The sequence below is a fragment of the Salvelinus alpinus genome, chromosome 29 (genome assembly GCF_045679555.1).
Source record: "Salvelinus alpinus chromosome 29, SLU_Salpinus.1, whole genome shotgun sequence".
Taxonomy (NCBI): domain Eukaryota; kingdom Metazoa; phylum Chordata; class Actinopteri; order Salmoniformes; family Salmonidae; genus Salvelinus; species Salvelinus alpinus.
In genome coordinates, this window is record NC_092114.1 from 28298161 (window position 1) to 28317429 (window position 19269).

General features: G+C 43.3%; 1 long non-coding RNA gene across 2 annotated transcripts in view; it reads left to right on the plus strand.

The window, feature by feature from the left end:
- Positions 1-9755: 9755 nt before the first annotated feature.
- Positions 9756-19269, plus strand: part of LOC139559452 (uncharacterized) — a 17139-nt gene continuing 7625 nt past the window's right edge. Inside the window, exon 1 of one of the 2 annotated variants that reach the window (XR_011671762.1) lies at positions 9756-10030. This is a non-coding gene — a long non-coding RNA (uncharacterized lncRNA). Of the gene's footprint in view, positions 10031-13045; positions 13257-19269 lie in introns of those variants that run through there. The other variant, XR_011671761.1, reaches the window with a different exon arrangement.

Consider the following 19269-nt stretch of genomic DNA (forward strand, 5'->3'; position numbering starts at 1 on the left):
GGTTACTGTTGGTTCCAGCCTTGGTGCACCGGTACAGCATGCAGTGCAGTAGCAGGGAGAACAGTCTATGACTTGGGTGGCTGGAGTCTTTGACAATTTAGGGCCTTCCTCTGACACCGGCTGGTATAAAGGTCCTGGATGGCAGGGAGCTCGGCACCAGTGATGTACCCTCTGTAGGGCCTTGCGGTCGGATGCCAAGCAGTTGACATACCAAGCACTGATGAGGCCAGTGGTGCAGCTGTAGAACCTTTTAAGGATCTGAGGGCCCATGTCAAATCTTGTCAGCCTCCTGAAGGGGAAGAGGTGTTGTCATACCTTCTTTACGACTGTGTTGGTGTGTGTGGACCATGTTAATTCCTTAGTGATGTGGAACTTGAAGTTCTCGACCCACTCCACTACAGCCCTGTCTATGTGGATTTGTATTTGTATTTATTAAGGATCCCCATTAGCTGCTACGAAGGCAGCAGCTACTCTTCCTGGGGTCCAACAACATTAAGGCAGTTATACACAACAAATATTACAAGACATTACATTTCATAACACTTTTCACAACACATTAAGTGTGTTCCCTCAGGCCACTACTCTACTACCACACATCTACAATACAAAATCCATGTGTACGTGTGTGTAGAGTGTGTGTCTTATCATGTGTATGTGTGTATGTGCATGTGTGTGTGTCTCTTCACAGTCCCCGCTGTTCCACAAGGTGTATTTTTTATCCGTTTTTTTATCTGATTCTACTGCTGCATCAGTTACTTGATGTGGAATAGAGTTCCATGTAGCCATGGCTCTATGGAGTACTGTGTGCCTCCCATAGTCTGTTCTGGACTTGGGGACTGTGAAAAGACCTCTGGTTGTATGTCTTGTGGCGTAGGCATGGATGTCTGTGCTGGGTGCTAGTAGTTTAAACAGACAGCTCAGTGCATTCAGCATGTCAATACTTCTTAGAAAAACAAGTAGTGATGAAGTCAAACTCTCCTCTACTTTGAGCCATGAGAGATTGACATACGTATTATTAATGTTAGCTCTCCGTGTACAATCTTTTCTATGTCCCTCTTTGTGGCACCTGACCACACAACTTGACAGTAGTCTAGGTGCAACAAAACTAGGGCCTGTAGGACCTGCCTTGTTGATAGTGTTGTTAAGAAAGAAGAACTGCATTTTATTATGGACTTATCCCTATCCTAGCTACTGTTGCATCAACATGATTTGACAGTTTACAATCCAGGGTTACTCCAAACAGGTTAGTCACCTTAGTTGAGGTTCAGGGATTAGTGAATGATTCGTCACAAATACAATGCTTTTAGTTTTTGAAATGTTTAGGACTAACTTATTTCTTGACACCCATTCTGAAACTGACTGCAGCTCGTTGTTAAGTGTTGCAGAAATGTAACTCGTTGTAGTAGCTGATGGGTATAATGTTGAGTCATCCGCATACATACATGGCTTTACTCAAAGCCAGTGGCATGTCATTCATAAAGACTGAAAAATGTAAGGGGCCTAGACAGCTGCCCTGGGGAATCCCTGATTCTACTTGGATTTTGTTGGAGAGGCGTCCATTAAAGAACACCCTGTGTGTTCTGTTAGACAGGTAACTCTTTATCCACAATATAGCAGGGGGTGTAAAGCCATAACACATACATTTTTCCACTAGCAGACGTTGATTGATGATGTCAAAAGGCACACTGAAGTCTAACAAAACAACTCCCACAATCTTTTTATCATCAATTTCTCTCAGCCAATAATTTATGTAAGTGCCATGCATGTTGAATGTCCTTCCCTATAAGCGTGCTGCAAGTCTGTTGTCAATTTGTTTACTGTAAAATAGCATTGTATCTGGTCGAAAACAATTTTTTCCAAAAGTTTACCAAGGGTTGTTTACCAAAAGTTTACCAAGAGCCAGTAAAGGGGGCTTTAGTATTCTTGGGTAGCGGAATTACTTTTGTTTCCTTCCAGACCTGAGGGTACACACTTTCTTGTAGGCTTAGATTGAATATATGACAAATAGGAGTGGCTGTATCATCCACTATTATCCTCAGTAATTTTCCATCTAAGTTGGAAGGGGGTGTTTCCTGTAGTCCACGATCAGCTCCATTGTCTTGCCGACTTTGAGGGGGAGGTTGTTGTCCTGGCACCACACTGCCAGGTCACTGACCTCCTTGCTATAGGCGGTGTCATTGTTGTCGGTGATCAGGCCAACCACGTCAGCAAACTTTATGATGGTGTTGGAGTTGGTTGTTGGTGAACAAGTATGTGTAGTGGACAGGTCAGTGGGTTGGAGTAGAGGTCCATATTGTGACAAAGGTCCTTGAAGGGCTGGGGATTTTTTTATGGAGCAGTATTGTGGAGTAGAGGTCCAGGCTGTGGTTCACCAGTTGAAATGGTAGGAGGGCAAAGTGTAAAGTCAGAGTAACAGGGGAGTGGTCAGATCAACATTGTAGCGTAGTTGGCAGGGCAGTGGATTGGTGCTAAGGACCCATTGTGGGGCAAAAGTCAGTACAGTTGAGTAGAGGCCTATATTGTAAAGTTGAAGTCCCTGAAGAGCTGGGAATTGGAGCAGCATAGCGTACAAGAGGACAAGGTAGAGGTCGGTTCACCTGGGGGCCGATGTCGGAACTAAATCCCTTTTTATGCACTTTCGTCTCTACACTCTTAGAAAAAAGGGTTCCAAAGGGGTTCTTCCGCTGTTCCCATAGGACAACCCTTTTTTGGTTCCAAGTAGAACTCTTTTTGGTTTCATGTAGAACCCTCTCAGGAAAGGGTTCTACCTTATACACACAAGTGTAAAGGAATGAATAAGAATATGTACATAAAAATATATGAATGAGTGATGGCCGAATGGCATAGGCAAGATGCAGTAGATGGTATAGAGTATAGTATATACATATGAGATGAGTAATGTAGGGTATGTAAACATTATATAAAGTGACATTGTTTAAAGTGGGTAGTGATACATTTATTACATACATTTTTCCATTATTAAAGTGTCTAGAGTTGCGTCAGTATGTTGGCAGCAGCCACTCAATGTTAGTGATGGCTGTTTAAAAACTTCTTGGCGCTACGGATCCCGTTACCGGGATCATTTTCCTAAACAACCACTGAATTGCAGAGCGCCAAATTCAAAAATAATCCTACAAATATTTATAATCATGGAATCACAAGTGAAATATACTAAAACACAGTTTAGCTTGTTGTTAATCCACCTATCGTGTCAGATTTTGAAAATATGCTTTACAGCGAAAGCAATCCAAGCGTTTGTGAGTGTATCAGTCAATGCTAGAACAGTTAGCCTTACATTAGCTTGGTCACGAAAGTCAGAAAAGCAATAAAATTAATCGCTTACCTTTGATAATCTTCGGATGTTTGTACTCACGAGACTCCCAGTTACACAATAAATGTTATTTTTGTTCGATAAATATTAGTTTTATAACAAAAAAACGCCATTTGGGTTGCGCGTTATGTTCAGAAAACCACAGCCTCGTTCCGTTCCTGAAAGGCAGACAAATTCCAAAAAGTATCCATAATGTTCGTAGAAACATGTCAAAGTTTTTTATAATCAATCCTCAGGTTGTTTTTAACATACATAATCGATAATATTTCAACCGGACTACTCAATAAAAGAGAGAAAGAAAATGTTGAGCTACCCCTCTCGCGCGCAGGAACTAATCAAAGGACACCTGACTCGTTTAAAAAAATCTCGCTAATTTTTCAAAATAACAGCCTGAAACTATGTCTAAAGCCTGGTCACAGCCTGAGGAAGCCATTGGAAAAGGAATCTGGTTGATACGCCTTTAAATGGAGGAGGGGCAGGCAACAGAACAGGGATAAAAAATAATAAAAAGCAGGGTTGGATTTCCTCAGGTTTTTGCCTGCAGAATCAGTTTTGTTATATTCACAGACAATATTTTGACAGTTTTGGAAACTTTGGAGTGTTTTCTATCCTAATCTGTAAATTATATGCATATTCTACGATCTGGGCCCGAGAAATAGTCTGTTTACGTTGGGAACATTATAAAAAATAAAAATAAAAATCTGGCCCCTAGCGTCAAGAAGTTAACAGTCTGATGGCCTTGAGATAGAAGCTGTTTTTCAGTCTCTCGGTCCCCGCTTTGATGCACCGGTACTGACCTCGCCTTCTGGATGATAGCGGGGTGAACAGGCAGTGGCTTGGGTGGTTGTTGTCCTTGATGATCTTTTTTGGCCTTCCTGTGACATCGGGTGGTGTAGGTGTCCTGGAGGGCAGGTAGTTGCCCCCGGTGATGCGTTGTGCAGACCTCACTACCCTCTGGAGAGCCTTACGGTTATGGGTGGAGCAGTTGCCGTACCAGGCGGTGATACAGCCTGACAGGATGCTCTCGATTGTGCATCTGTAAAACTTTGTGAGTGTTTTTGGTGACAAGCCAAATTTCTTCAGCCTCCTGAGGTTGAAGAGGTGTTGCTGCGCCTTCTTCACCACGCTGTCTGTGTGGGTGGACCATTTCAGTTTGTCCATGATGTGTACGCCGAGGAACTTAAAACTTTCCACCTTCTCCACTGCTGTCCCGTCGATGTGGACAGAGGGCTGCTCCCTCTGCTGTTTCCTGAAGTCCACGATCATCTCCTTTGTTTTGTTGACATTGAGTGTGAGGTTATTTTCCTGACACCACACTCCGAGGGCCCTCACCTCCTCCCTGTAGGCCGTCTCGTCATTGTTGGTAATCAAGCCTACCACTGTAGTGTCGTCTGCAAACTTGATGATTGAGTTGGAGGCGTGCATGGCCACGCAGTCGTAGGTGAACAGGGAGTACAGGAGAGGGCTGAGAACGCACCCTTGTGGGGCCCCAGTGTTGAGGATCAGTGGGGTGGAATTGTTGTTACCTACCCTCACCACCTGGGGGCGGCCCGTCAGGAAGTCCAGGACCCAGTTGCACAGGGCGGGGTCGAGACCCAGGGTCTCGAGCTTGATGACGAGTTTGGAGGGTACTATGGTGTTAAATGCTGAGCTGTAGTCGATGAACAGCATTCTCACATAGGTATTCCTCTTGTCCAGATGGGTTAGGACCTATTGGGGTGGTAAGAAAATTGGAGTGGGTCTAGGGTGTCAGGTAGGGTGGAGGTGATATGGTCCTTGACTAGTCTCTCTAAGCACTTCATGATGACGGAAGTGAGTGGATATGGATATGTGGTTTCCAGTTTACATAGAGTCGAATGAAGTTTTTTCAGGGCCGTCGATGTGTCTGCTTGGTGGGGAATATACACGACTATGATTATGATCGAAGAGAATTCTCTTGGTAGATAATGCGGTCGGCATTTGATTGTGAGGAATTCTAAGTCAGGTGAACAAAAGGACTTGAGTTCCTGTATGTTGTTATGATCACACCACGTCTCGTTAATCATAAGGCATACACCCCCGCCCTTCTTCTTACCAGAGAGATGCTTGTTTCTGTCGGCGCGATGCGTGAAGAAACCAGGTGGCTGTACCGACTCCGATAGCGTGTCTCGAGTGAGCCATGTTTCCGTGAAACAAAGAACGTTACAGTCTCTGATGTCTCTCTGGAAGGCAACCCTTGCTCGGATTTCGTCTACTTTGTTGTCAAGAGACTGGACATTGGCGAGTAGTATGCTCGGGAGCGGTGCGCGATGTGCCCGTCTACGGAGCCTGACCAGAAGACCGCTCCATCTGCTCTTCTGCGGCGTCGTTGTTTTGGGTCGGCGGCTGGGATCCGATCCATTGTCCTGGGTGGTGGGCCAAACAGAGGATCCGCTTCGGGAAAGTTGTATTCCTGGTCGTAATGTTGGTGAGTTGACGTTGCTCTTACTGTATATCCAATAGTTCCTCACGACTGTATGTAATAAAACCTAAGATTTCCTGGGGTAACAATGTAAGAAATAACACATAAGAAAACTAAATACTGCATAGTTTCCTAGGCCATCTCTGTTGGCGCCGGAAGATACTATATTTTATCCTATAGAAATAACAGAATTCTCCATGCACTCTAATTTATAAATTGATAAGAGCTATTGATAAGAGCTAGATATTTGAGTAATCCGTTTGGAGGGGATTGTAAATACGCATAGCAATTGTTTTTCCTTATGATCCCTGATTGTGACCCCTTTTCCACAGTAAAGTAGGCTATAAATAGCTGTGCCGTTATTCAGAATTTAAATTGTATGCCCTCATAATTAATTTGAATGAAATTCAGAGACCCAAGCTATAGGGCTGAACCTGCAGAGTTGATGTATGTGCTGTAGAATGTTTTAATTATATCCCCGGGCTCTTCTCCATTTTATTTTACAATTTGCATCATGTTAAATATTAGCCACTAACGGTACCCACCGTCAGTAATACCCACATACATCTATAACTGTCACTTTAGTGTTTAGTTTTCTTCAATTTGTAGCTTACATTTGGCATCATTCCACTAATCTATCTTTCCTCTGTCACATATAGCATTAGTTGATCATACTAGGCTAACGTTGTGCAGTAATTTGGGACATGTAGCCTATTTGAATCATTATGGAATTTGTATCAGGTTAAACCTGGAGTCTGGTGCAGGTTCATGACGACTGGGCCATTGTCATACAGCTTCATAATTAGTGAGGATTAGGGGACTATTATTCAACCCCTATGGCACACTTTCTTCCACCTTCCAATATTTCATGGATTGAACTTGAATATGACAACTTTTAAGATTAATCAAACCACTGTATTTTTGATTCATCAGTATATTTAGTGTGTAAAAGCTCTCCAAACCAGTAATTTTATGATTCATACATACTTTCCTAACACAAAAATTTGCCTAAATAATAGTATTTTTTAATCTACCAGCTGTTGCTGAAACGGAGATGAATGTGCATACATTTAGATGGCTTTCTTTGATTGATCCCTATATTCTGTACACCGGTACACCATATTTAAAGGGATGTCTTAAGATATACAGTACCAGTCAAAAGTTTGGACACTCCTACTTATTCAAGGGTTTTTCCTTTATTTTAAAAAAATGTTCCAGATTGTAGAATAATAGTGAAGACATCAAAACTATAAAATAACACATAAATATATTTTATATTTGAGATTCTTCAAAGTAGCCACCCTTTGCCTTGATGACAGCTTTGCACACTCTTGACATTCTCTCAAACAGATTCACCTGGAATGCTTTCCAACAGTCTTGAAGGAGTTCCCACATATGCTGAGCACTTGTTGGCTGCTTTTCCTTCACTCTGGGGTCCAACTCATCCCAAACCATCTCAGTTGGGTTGAGGTCAGGTGATTGTGGAGGCCAGGTTATATGGTGCAGCACTCTCCTTCTTGGTCAAATAGCCCTTACACAGCCTGGAGGTGTGTTGGGTCATTGTCCTGTTGGAAAAAAAATGATAGTCCCACTAAGTGCAAACCAGATGGGATGGCGTATCGCTGCAGAATGCCTTGAATTCCAAATAAATAACGACAGTGTCATCAGCAAAGTACCCCCACACCATCACTCCTCTTTCGTACTTCATGGTGGGAACCACACATGCGGAGATCATCCGTTCACATACTCTGCGTCTCACAAAGACATGGCAGTTGGAACCAAAAATCTCAAATTTGGACTCATCAGACCAAAGGACAGATTTCCACCAGTCTAATGTCCATTGCTCGTGTTTCTTGGCCCAAGCGAGTCTCTTCTTATTATTGGTGTCCTTTAGTAGTGGTTTCTTTGCAGCAATTCGACCGTGAAGGCCTGATTCACACAGTCTCCACTGAACAGTTGATGTTGAGATGTGTCTGTTTGTCACGGCCGTCGTCTAGGTGGAAATGACCGGACCAAGGTGCAGCGTGGTGAGCGTACATTTTCTTTTATTTAGAATGTCGACAACAAAACAAGAAACAAAGAAATGACCGTGAAGCTTACTAGGGCTATAGTGCCACTAACAAAGTCAACTACCCACAAACACCAAAGGAAAAAAGGCTGCCTAAGTATGATTCCTAATCAGAGACAACGATAGACAGGTGTCCCTGATTGAGAACCATACCCAGCAAAAACATAGAAATACAAAACATAGAAATAAAGAAAGTAGAATGCCCATCCTAGTCACACCCTGGCCTAACCAAAAGAGAGAATAAAAGCCTTTCTATGGCCAGGGCGTGACACTGTTACTTGAACTCTGTGAAGCATTTATTTGGGCTGCAATCTGATGTGCAGTTAACTCTAATGGAATTATCCTCTGCAGCAGAAGTAACTCTGGGTCTTCCTTTCCTCTGGTGGTCCTCATGAGAGCCAGTTTCATCAGAGCGCTTGATGGTTGTCGTGACTGTACTTGAAGAAACTTTCAAAGTTCTTGAAATTTTCCGCATTGACTGACCTTCATGTCTTAAAGTAATGATGGACTGACGTTTCTCTTTGCTTATTTGAGCTGTTCTTGCCATAATATGGACTTGGTCTTTTACCAAATAGGGCTATTTTCTGTATACCACCCCTACCTTGTCACAACACAACTGATTGCCTCAAATGCATTAAGAAGGAAAGAAATTCCACAAATGAACTTTGAATAAGGCACACCTGTTAATTGAAATGCATTCCAGGTGACTACATCATGAAGCTGGTTGAGAGAATCCCAAGAGTGTGCAAAGCTGTCATCAAGGCAAAGCGTGGCTACTTTGAAGAATCTCAAATATAAAATATATTTTGATTTGTTTAAGACTTTTTTAGTTTCCACATGATCATATGTGTTATTTCATAGTTTTCATGTCTTCACTATTATTCTTCAATGTAGAAAATAGTAAAAATAAAGAAAAACCCTTCAATGAGTAGGTGTGTCCAAACTTTTGACTGGTACTGTAGTTACTGAAAAACCTATTGAATGAAAACTCCAAGAGAAAATCTGTTAGCCAGCAAGTGAGAGGGTTTTCAGCAGTTTAATTAAAAGTATTCAGCACGTGCAAGGGAAGCTGCAAAGCCTGCACCTGCATAAGGTAAGTTGGAATACCAACTACTGAGAAGTGCATAGGAAAGGCGTGCGTAAGAAAGGCGTACATTTCCTAAGTCTGAATTGGGCCCCCGGAGAATATCTCTAAGGGAAAGACTGCTTTGTGGTATTTGCAAAGACATTCACATGCTGTGTGGCGTGTGAGCATGGCGTGTATGTGGGTGGGAAATGCCTTATTTTTGGAAGCCAGTTGTCTGACTGGAGATATTAATGTATCTTCGTTCCACCTGGAGAAATTGATCCTCAAACAGACAAGCTTGAGTCCAAGGTGAAGGCCTGTAGGTGAAAAGTCAGTGTGTAGAGATAGTTGATCTATTTATCTACAGTTTACCTCGTTTTTGTTTTGCTTTATCTCTATTGCTCAGTGTGTGTTTGATGACTCCAAATTATCTTTACTGTAATCTTTTAATTTAATAGCCTCATAAAAATTCAAAAATAAACAACAAACAAACGGTTTACTTTATTTTGACTTCGGTTCCCTTGATCTGACATCCAAACTTGACATCCAAACATCAAAGTGCATTGTTGTTCTCTCAAACACAAGGCCCCAGATTGGGCTAATGAGCTTGGTGGGGTACGATATGAGACGATACACTTGACTTTGAGTATCTGATGATTTAAAACAGGATTCCTCCTAATCCAAAAGGTTCCCGTCCTCTCCTCTCTCCTCTCTCAGGACAAGGACAGCTCAGATGCACCATCGTATTTCATCTACAAATGGGTGACACAGTTGATGCAACACTGAGCACAGATAACGAGGAAAAGACTCATTTCCTTAATTAGTTTATTATCTGTATTATTATCTCTGCTGCACACAGAGAAAGTGATGATTAATAATGATCGCACTTAGGCTTCACATGATATATGTTGAGAGAAGTCATAAAACTCTAGTGTGTGAGGTGTTCGTAATAAGAAGATTAAAACAAATTCAGCTTTCCTTTGAGCCTCTGTCATCACCTGTGATTAAACGAGCACATTCCTCCCTCTCTCTATCCTTTCTTTCAGGGATACCCTATCAGGTTTCCTGACCTGATTCTGGTAGTAGAGCGAAGGACTCCTTTCTATTTCACTTGCTATTATCCAGGTAAGTCTCACTGGGATAAAATCTCTTCTTTGAGAGAGACCTGATTTAGGGCTGGATTCAATCCGTGTCGCCTAAGTATCGCGTATTCTTATCTTTTATTATTTCTTATTGTTGTTGCATTGTCAAGAAGGAACCTGCAAGTAAGCCCTTCGTTGGGCAATATATATACAGTGGCAAGAAAAAGTATGTGAACCCTTTGGAATTACCTGGATTTCTGGATAAATTGGTCATACAATTTGATCTGACCATCTAAGTCACAACAAAAGACAAATGGTATTATGATATTTTTCTTGTCTATATTGAGTACATAATTTAAACATTCACAGTGTAGGTTGGAAAAAGTATGTGAACACTTAGGCTAATGACTTCTCCAAAAGGTAATTGGAGTCAGGAGTCAGCTAACCTGGAGTCCAATCAATGAGACGAGATTGGAGATGTTGGTTAGAGCTGCCTTGCCCTGTAAAAAACACTCAGAAAATTTGAGTTTGCTATTCACAAGAAGCATTGCCTGATGTGAACCATGCCTCAAACAAAGGATATCTCAGAACACCTAGGATTAGGAATTGTTGACTTGCATAAAGCTGGAAAGGGTTACAAAAGTATCTCTAAAAGCCTTGATGTTCATCAGTCCATGATAAGACAAATTGTCTATAAATGTTGCTACTCTCCCTAGGAGTGGCCGTGATGCAAAGATGACTGCAAGAGCACAACGCAGAATGCTCAATGAGGTTAAAAAGAATCCTAGAGTGTCAGCTAAAGACTTACAGAAGTCTCTGGAAGATGCTAACATCTCTGTTGACGGGTCTACAATACGTAAAACACTAAACAAGAATGGTGTTCATGGGAGGACACCACGGAAGAAGCCACTGCTGTCCAAAAAAACCATTGCTGCATGTCTGAAGATTGCAGAAGAGCACCTGGATGTTCCACAGTGATACTGGCAAAATATTCTATGTACAGATGAAACTAGCGTTGAGTTGTTTCGAAGGAACACACAACACTATGTGTGGAGAAAAAAGGCACAGCACACCAACATCAAAACCTCATCCCAACTGTAAAGTATGGTGGGGCTTGGACAGCTTGCTATCATCAACGGAAAAATAAATTCCCAAGTTTATCAAGACATTTTGCAGGAGAATATAAGGCTATCTGTCCTCCAATTTAAGCTCATCAGAAGTTTGGTGATGCAACAGGAGAACGACCCAAAACACAGAAGCAAATCAACAACAAGATGGCTTCAACAGAAGGAAATACTCCTTCTGGAGTGGCCCAGTCAGAGTCCTGACCTCAACCCGATTGAGGTGCTGTGGCATGACCAGTTCACACCAGACATCCCAAGAATATTGCTGAACTGAAACAGTTTGTAAAGAGGAATGGTCCAAAATTCCTCCTGAATGTTGTGCGGGTCTGATCTGCAACTACAGAAAAGATTTGGTTGAGGTCATTGCTGCCAAAGGAGGGTCAACCAGTTATTAAATCCAAGGGTTCACATACTTTTTCCACCATGCACTGTGAATGTTTACATGATGTGTTCAATAAAGACATGAAAACGTATACTTGTTTGTGTGTTATTAGTTTAAGCAGACTGTTTGTCTATTGTTGTGACTTAGACGAAGATCAGATCAAATTTTATTACCAATTTATGCAGAAATCCAGGTAATTCCAAAGGGTTCACATACTTTTTCTTGCCACTGTATACCACGCGTATCCCATAATGGAACTTGAAACGTATAACGCGATTGCAATTCAAAGCAACGTTCAGGGAGACTGCTGCATTCACAGTAAATGCTGCACATGTCGTCTCAATCGGAAATTACTTTTAGATTCACGGATCTTCTGCAAGACTTCCGCGATATGGATTGAATCCAGACCTTAGACTCCACAAAAGAGGTGGGGATGATATAAAACAAAACTCCAAATGGAGCAGAGTGAAATGACGTTTGTAATTCAGAATTGAAAGTTAAAGAGAAGAACATATTGTAAAGTGACAGACTTGCTAAAGTGAGAAATTGAACATACCCACATATTCCTACTCTATGTTTGTGGGATGGTATTTTATTACCATATTCCTAAATAACTGACTTGGGGAGAAGCTGTAAAAGATGTGTAACGGGGGATATATCAATCAGGTTGGATTAACGACCTGGTGATATGCTAATAGGGGCCTGGACATGAACTGAAGAGGAGGAATGGTGTTACCATGAATAGATGAACAGATGAAGCCGTATCCTAGGTGTATTTATGGAGGACTAGTTTTGGGCACCGTGCTTCTAGCTCCTACTTAATCCCATTGCTCCCTTCTTGTGTGTGTGCGTGTGTGTATGTGTGTGTGTGTGCGCGTGTGTGTGTGTATGTGTGTGTGTGTGTGTGTGTGTGTGCGTGTGTGTGCGTGTATGTGCGTGTGTGTATGTGCGTGTGTGTATGTGCATGTGTGTATGTGCGTGTGAGTATGTGCGTGTGTGTGTGTGTGTATGTGCGTGTGAGTATGTGCGTGTGTGTGTGTGTGTGTGTGTGTGTGTGTGTTTGTGTGTGTGTGTGTGTGTGTGTGTGTGTGTGTGTGTGTGTGTGTGTGTGTGTGTGTGTGTGTGTGTGTGTGTGTGTGTGTGTGTGTGTGTGTGTGTGTGTGTGTGTGTGTGTGTGTGTGTGTGCGTATGTGTATGTGCGTGCGTGGTTTGAATGATTGACCTGTTCCATAACACTGTCTTTGTAATCAACTTTGGCAAGCAAGACAATACACACGTAGACTGTACATGAGTTTTCTATGTTTAGTTTCTGTGGCATCACTGTGACTGACAAATGTGTTAGGAAGATCAATAGAACCCCACACAGAGTACAGGGACAAGTTGTTTAAATCAGTTAGCTGGGGCCTGATGTGAGAGAGCGGATTGTTGGTTCAATAGATTCCAGAGCTGAATGGAAAGTTGGTTTGGAATGTAGGCCACTGGCCTCGCTCTATGTGTCGGTTGGCTGGGTGGTGGTTGATGCGCCACAGATGGGCACAGATAGTTTTTCTTTTGCCCAGTCACTGAAGGTTTTCTTGTCAATTCAGTGTCATGCCTTAGAACAAGCCTCTCCTACTCCACGGCTGCATTGCAGTGCTTCTTGTTGGCAGTGCATGGGTGTGTGTTGAATAATGAATAAAAGCCCAGGGATTTGGAGTGTTGAAGTAATTAGAGATGGATCTTTACCAAGGAAGAGCAGCCAGAGGAGAGCAGAGCAGACACAGGTCCAAAAACACACACGCACACACACACACACACACACACACACACACACACACACACACACACACACACACACACACACACACACACACACACACACACACACACACACACACACACACACACACACACACACACACACACACACAGACACACACACACACACATGCTTGTGTGGGGCCATGCTTGTCACACACCAGGGAATATGACTTCACACACACACACACACACACACACACACACATGTACCCACAGAGTGCTAAGGGCTAGAGAGTAAAAATAACTTGATGTTTTTGCATCTGTGAACATATGTTCGTGAGGTATTTTGGTGCATAGTCACAGGAAGTAGGGTTGCTGAGGGTGCTGCATCTCCCCCTGATAAATAACAAAAATAAATGTATAATAATAATAATAATAATAAAATCATTTGGGGACAAATTTAGTGAACTAGGCCTTTATTACTCCAGCAGACAGCACTGTATGAGCAATAATACTTTCCCCCCCTCAAAGTGATTATTTAGGGGTGATATTTAGGTGTGATATTTAGGTGTTATATTTAGGGGTGATTATTTAGGGGTGATTATTTAGGGGTGATTATTTTATGGGTGATTCTTTGTGGGTGACTATTTGTGGGTGATTATTTGGTGCTGATTATTTTGGGTGATTATTTTGGGGTGATTATTTTATGGGTGATTATTTCGGGGTGATTATTTCGGGGTGATTATTTCGGGGGTGATTATTTTATGGGTGATTATTTGGGGGTGATTATTTTGGGGTGAATATTTCGGGGTGATTATTTTGGGGGCTTGCCTGCATTCTTTGAATAACCTATAAGAGTATCTAGATTTACCCTGTGAATTTTTAGATTTTCTTTATGCTGCGATGTGTGTTCATTACACACAACTCCAGGCTGTTAGAGAAATTACTATTTTCTCTCTTGGTTCAGTCAGATTGCTACCCTCTGTAGATAACACATGGTGGTAATCCGAGTATTACAGTTACCGAGCACATTGTGAAGACGTGGGCTCAGCAGCCTCGGAGAAATCTGTAAGGACGTGGTACAGAATTATTCACCGGGAAGAAAGCAGAGAAACAGAAACAGTCAGACAGGTCTTACTGCTCTACTTAGACCCTGTCATCATCTCAAACCCTGTTTATGGGTAGGGGAAGGTGGAGGGAGAGGGGAATGATGGGGAGACAGCGAGAGGAAGAGAACACGCTCTACATACTCCAGTTCACCTACAGGCCTTCATGAGAAAAGAAGGGAGATGAGAGGGAAGGTGGAGGGGGATCTGTTGTTTTCTCTTGTGATCTGAGCTAAACAACCCTCCTTAGGCAAACTAACCTTTGACCCTTGAGCTCTCAACTCTCTCCCTGTGAGGTCATCCCTATAGGCTCTCTCCACCTCATCACACTGTCTATATCATCTCTTCCCTGTCCTGCATCTCTCTAATCTAACAGATATCCAGTTCAAGATATTGATAATATGGGCCATGCCTGGCTCTCCTCACTACATCACACTACTATGTCACTTAATGGTTAATCTCTTAACGAGGAAACACATTGCACTGAATGATGGTCTGCCTTTTGTTTGACGTTCATTTGCTGTTCATTTGGTGCAGTGTGTTTCAGGGAGCACCCGCCGGTAGCCGTCTGACTGCTGACATTTTCGCCCATTTCTACATGTAGAATTGGTTTGCATTAGGTTTACAAATTATGGCGGCACTCTGTTCAGAGGTGCTGAGTATTCCTCGGGTCGGCAAACGCTAGCGGTGTGTCTATGCCTTTATGGGTTTCAAGATGACTTTATGGTTAATTAAGGGTTGGACCAAGTACCGCAGGGATCAGCAACTGCAGAGCTCATCTAGAAAACTGGATGAAGAATCTTGAACGGAGCAATTAGGTCATGAAGAAAAGACACGCACAGTATTACATGTATGCTCCTGAACCAGGACACCATATCCAAGTCAAAGAAGTTGGAATGAACAAAACAAACTCTCTAAGGTAATACCTTGCAGTGCTTTGGATGACTAACAAGACCTTTGAATAGCGTTGTTTACCATTGTGTTGCTGTAATCTACCAGGGATGTCTTCTACTCTCCCTGAGTTTGACAACTCAATGACTCACAGATTTGCTGTGGTGCCACTGCGGGGATCAACACATCCAGATACACACACACTTTCTGTTTTTGTGAACTGGCCTCATTTCTCCCCAGCGCCCCCTCCACTGAGACAACACACTCCAGGCCAGTGTTCCCCAAACTTTTTCGGTTACTGTACCACCAAATTCCTTTTATACCCCTGAAGTACCGCCTGTGTTTTTTTACCAGTAGGCCTATGGTATCATGAGTATTTTTAAGTACCCCCTGTGGATAAGCCAAGTATCCCCAGGGCTCCAAGTACCACCTGTTGAGAACTACTACTCTAAGTTACATAACGGGTGAGATGTTATCATAAAGCCAGTATTCACTCATTAAACTCTGCATCATTCATATCACTTAACTCTCAGCACGGTTTTAGATCTCAGGTCGGCTGAAACACAAACACGCAAGCGCGCACACACACACGGCCCCTGTGTGAACCCAGGGCAGATGTGATGTCAGTGAGGGATGAGGTTCTGGTCTTATCACCTTCCCAGAACGCACTGGTGCTTTATCTACTTCCTCCTGAGAGAAGCAGGCCGCTCTGACGCACCAATCCCACGCCTCTACTGTAAGAGATATGAGGGTTCAAATCAAAGAGATGACATCTCTCTCTCTCCCATTCCCTCCCTGTCCCCTTCTCCCTCTGTCTCACAGCTGTTTCAGTTACCCAACAGCACCAGGGACCTGCAGGCAGGATTAGTTCCACACACTCTAAAATAAGATGAAATGTTTTCTAACTCTGAAAATAAAAAGGAACATATTAGGACCTACTAATTGTGTACAGGTACCCTGATGAACCAGACTGATTTCAGAAGCAGCTCTGTGAGCCAGTACCAGTACTACAGCATCTAGGAACATCACATGAACCACAGTTAAGCTCCTGTAAAATTCAAATCAAATCAAATTTTATTAGTCACATGCGCCGAATACAACAGGTGTAGACCTTATAAGGAAATGCTTACTTAAGATCCACTAACCAACAGTGCAGTCTCAAAAAAATAAGGATAAGAATAAGAGATAAAAGTAACACGTAATTAATGAGCAGCAGTAAAAAATAACAAATATATACAGGGGGGTGCCGGTACAGAGTCAATGTGCGGGGGCACCGGTTATTTGAGGTAGTATGTACATGTAGGTAGAGTTATTAAAGTGACTCTGCATAGATGACAGAGAGTGGCAGTGATGTGGACGGGGGAGGGGGGCAATGCAAATAGTCTGGGTAGCCATGTGACTAGATGTTCAGGAGTCTTATGGCTTGGGGGTAGAAGCTGTTTAGAAGCCTCTTGGACCTAGACTTGGCACTCCGGTACTGCTTGCCATGCGGTAGCAGAGAGAACAGTTTATGACCAGGGTGGCTGGGGTCTTTGACAATTTTTAGGGCTTTCCTCTGACACCGCCTGCTAAAGAGGTCCTGGATGGCAGGAAGCTTGGCCCCAGTGATTTTACTGGGCCGTTCGCACTACCCTCTGTAGTGCCTTGCGGTCAGAGGTCGAGCAGTTTCCATACCAGGCAGTGATGCATCCAGTCAGGATGCTCTCGATGGTGCAGCTATAGAACCTTTTGAGGATCTGAGGACCCATGCCAAATCTTTTCAGTCTCCTGAGGGGGAATAGGTTTTGTCGTGTCCACTTCACGTTTGTCTTGGGGTGCTTGGACCATGTTAGTTTGTTGGTGATGTGGACACTAAGGAACTTGAAGCTCTCAACCTGCTCCACTGCAGCCCCATTGATGAGAAGGGGGGCGTGCTCGGTCCTCTTTTTCCTGTAGTCCACAATCATCTCCTTTGTCTTGATCACGTAGAGGGAGAGGTTGTCCTCGCAACACATGGCCAGGTCTCTGACCTCCTCCTTATAGGCTGTCTCGTTGTTGTCGGTGATCAGGCCTACCACTGTTGTGTCATTGGCAAATTGAATGACAGTGTTGGAGTCGTGCCTGGCCGTGCAGTCATGAGTGAACAGGGAGTACAGGAGGGGGCTGAGCACGCACCCCTGAGGGGCCCCTGTGTTGAGGGTCAGCATGGCGGATGTGTTGTTACCTCCCCTTACCCCCTGGGGGCGGCCTGTCAGGAAGTCCAGGATCCAGTTGCAGAGGGAGGTGTTTAGTCTCAGGGTCCTTAGCTTATAGATGATCTTTGAGGGCACTATGGTGTTGAACGCTGAGCTGTAGTCAATGAATAGCATTCTCACATAGGTGTTCCTTTTGTCCAGGTGGGAAAGGGCAGTGTTGAGTGCAATAGAGATTGCATCATCTGTGAATCTGTTGGGGCGGTATGCAAATTGGAGTGGGTCTAGGGTTTCTGGGATGATGGTGTTGATGTGAGCCATGACCAGTATTTCAAAGCATTTCATGGCTACAGACGTGAGGGCTACGGGTCGGTAGTCATTTAGGGAATTTACCTTGGTGTTCTTGGGCACAGGCACTATGGTGGTCTGCTTAAAATATGTTGGTATTACAGACTTGGACAAGGAGAGGTTGAAATTGTCAGTGAAGACACATGCCAGTTGGTCAGCGCATGCTCGCAGTACACGTCCTGGTAATCCGTCTGGCCCTGCGGCTTTGTTAATGTTGACCTGTCTAAAGTTCTTACTCGCATCGGTACAGCTGGTGCTCTCATGCATGTTTCAGTGTTTTTTACTCGAAGCGAGCACAGAAGTACTTTTGCTCGTCTGGTAGGCTCGTGTCACTTGGCAGCTCTCACCTGTGCGTCCTTTTGTAGTCTGTAATGGTTTGCGAGCCCTGCCACATCCGCGTCAGAGCCGGTGTAGTACGACTCGATCTTAGTCCTGTATTGATGCTTTGCCTGTTTGATGGGTTTGTCGGAGGGCATATAAGCTTCTGGGTTAGAGTCCCACTCCTTGAAAGCAGCAGCTCTAGCCTTTAGCTCAGTGTGGATGCTGCCTGTAATCCATGGCTTCTGGTTGGGGTATGTACAATTTAAGTCGGAAGATTACATACACTTAGGTTGGAGTCATTAAAACTCGTTTTTCAACCACAAGTCTGCTAGGACATCTACTTTCTGCATGACACAAGTCATTTTTCCAACAATTATTTACAGACAGATTATTTCACTGTTTCACAATTCCAGCGGGTCAGAAGTTTACATACACTAAGTTGACTGTGCCTTTAAACAGCTTGGAAAATTCCAGAAAATTATATCATAGCTTTAGAAGCTTCAGATAGGCTAAATGACATAATTTGAGTCAATTGGAGGTGTACCTGTGGATGTATTTCAAGGCCTACCTTCAAACTCAGTGCCTCTTTGCTTGACATCATGGGAAAATCAAAAGAAATCAGCCAAGACCACAGAAAAAAAATTGCACACCTCCACAATTCTGGTTCATCCTTGGGAGCAATTTCCAAACGCCTGAAGGTACCACGTTCACCTGTACAAACAATAGTACGCAAGTATAAACACCATGGGACCACGCAGCCGTCATACCACTCAGGAAAGCGACGCGTTCTGTCTCCTAGAGATGAGCGTATTCTGGTGCGAAAAGTGCAAATCAATCCCAGAACAGCAGTAAAGGACCTTGTGAAGATGGAGGAAACAGGTACAAAAGTATCTATATCCACAGTAAAAATAGTCATATATCGACATAACCTGAAAGGCCACTGAGCAAGGAAGAAGCCACTGTTCCAAAACCACCATATAAAAGCCAGACTACAATTTGCAATTGCACATGGGGACAGAGATCGTACTTTTTGGAGAAATGTCCTCTGGTCTGATGAAACAAAAATATAACTGTTTGGCCATAATGACCATCGTTATGTTTGGAGGAAAAAGGGGGATGCTTGCAAGCCGAAGAACACCATCCCAACCGTGAAGCACGGGGTGGCATCATCATGTTGTGGGGGTACTTTGCTGCAGGAG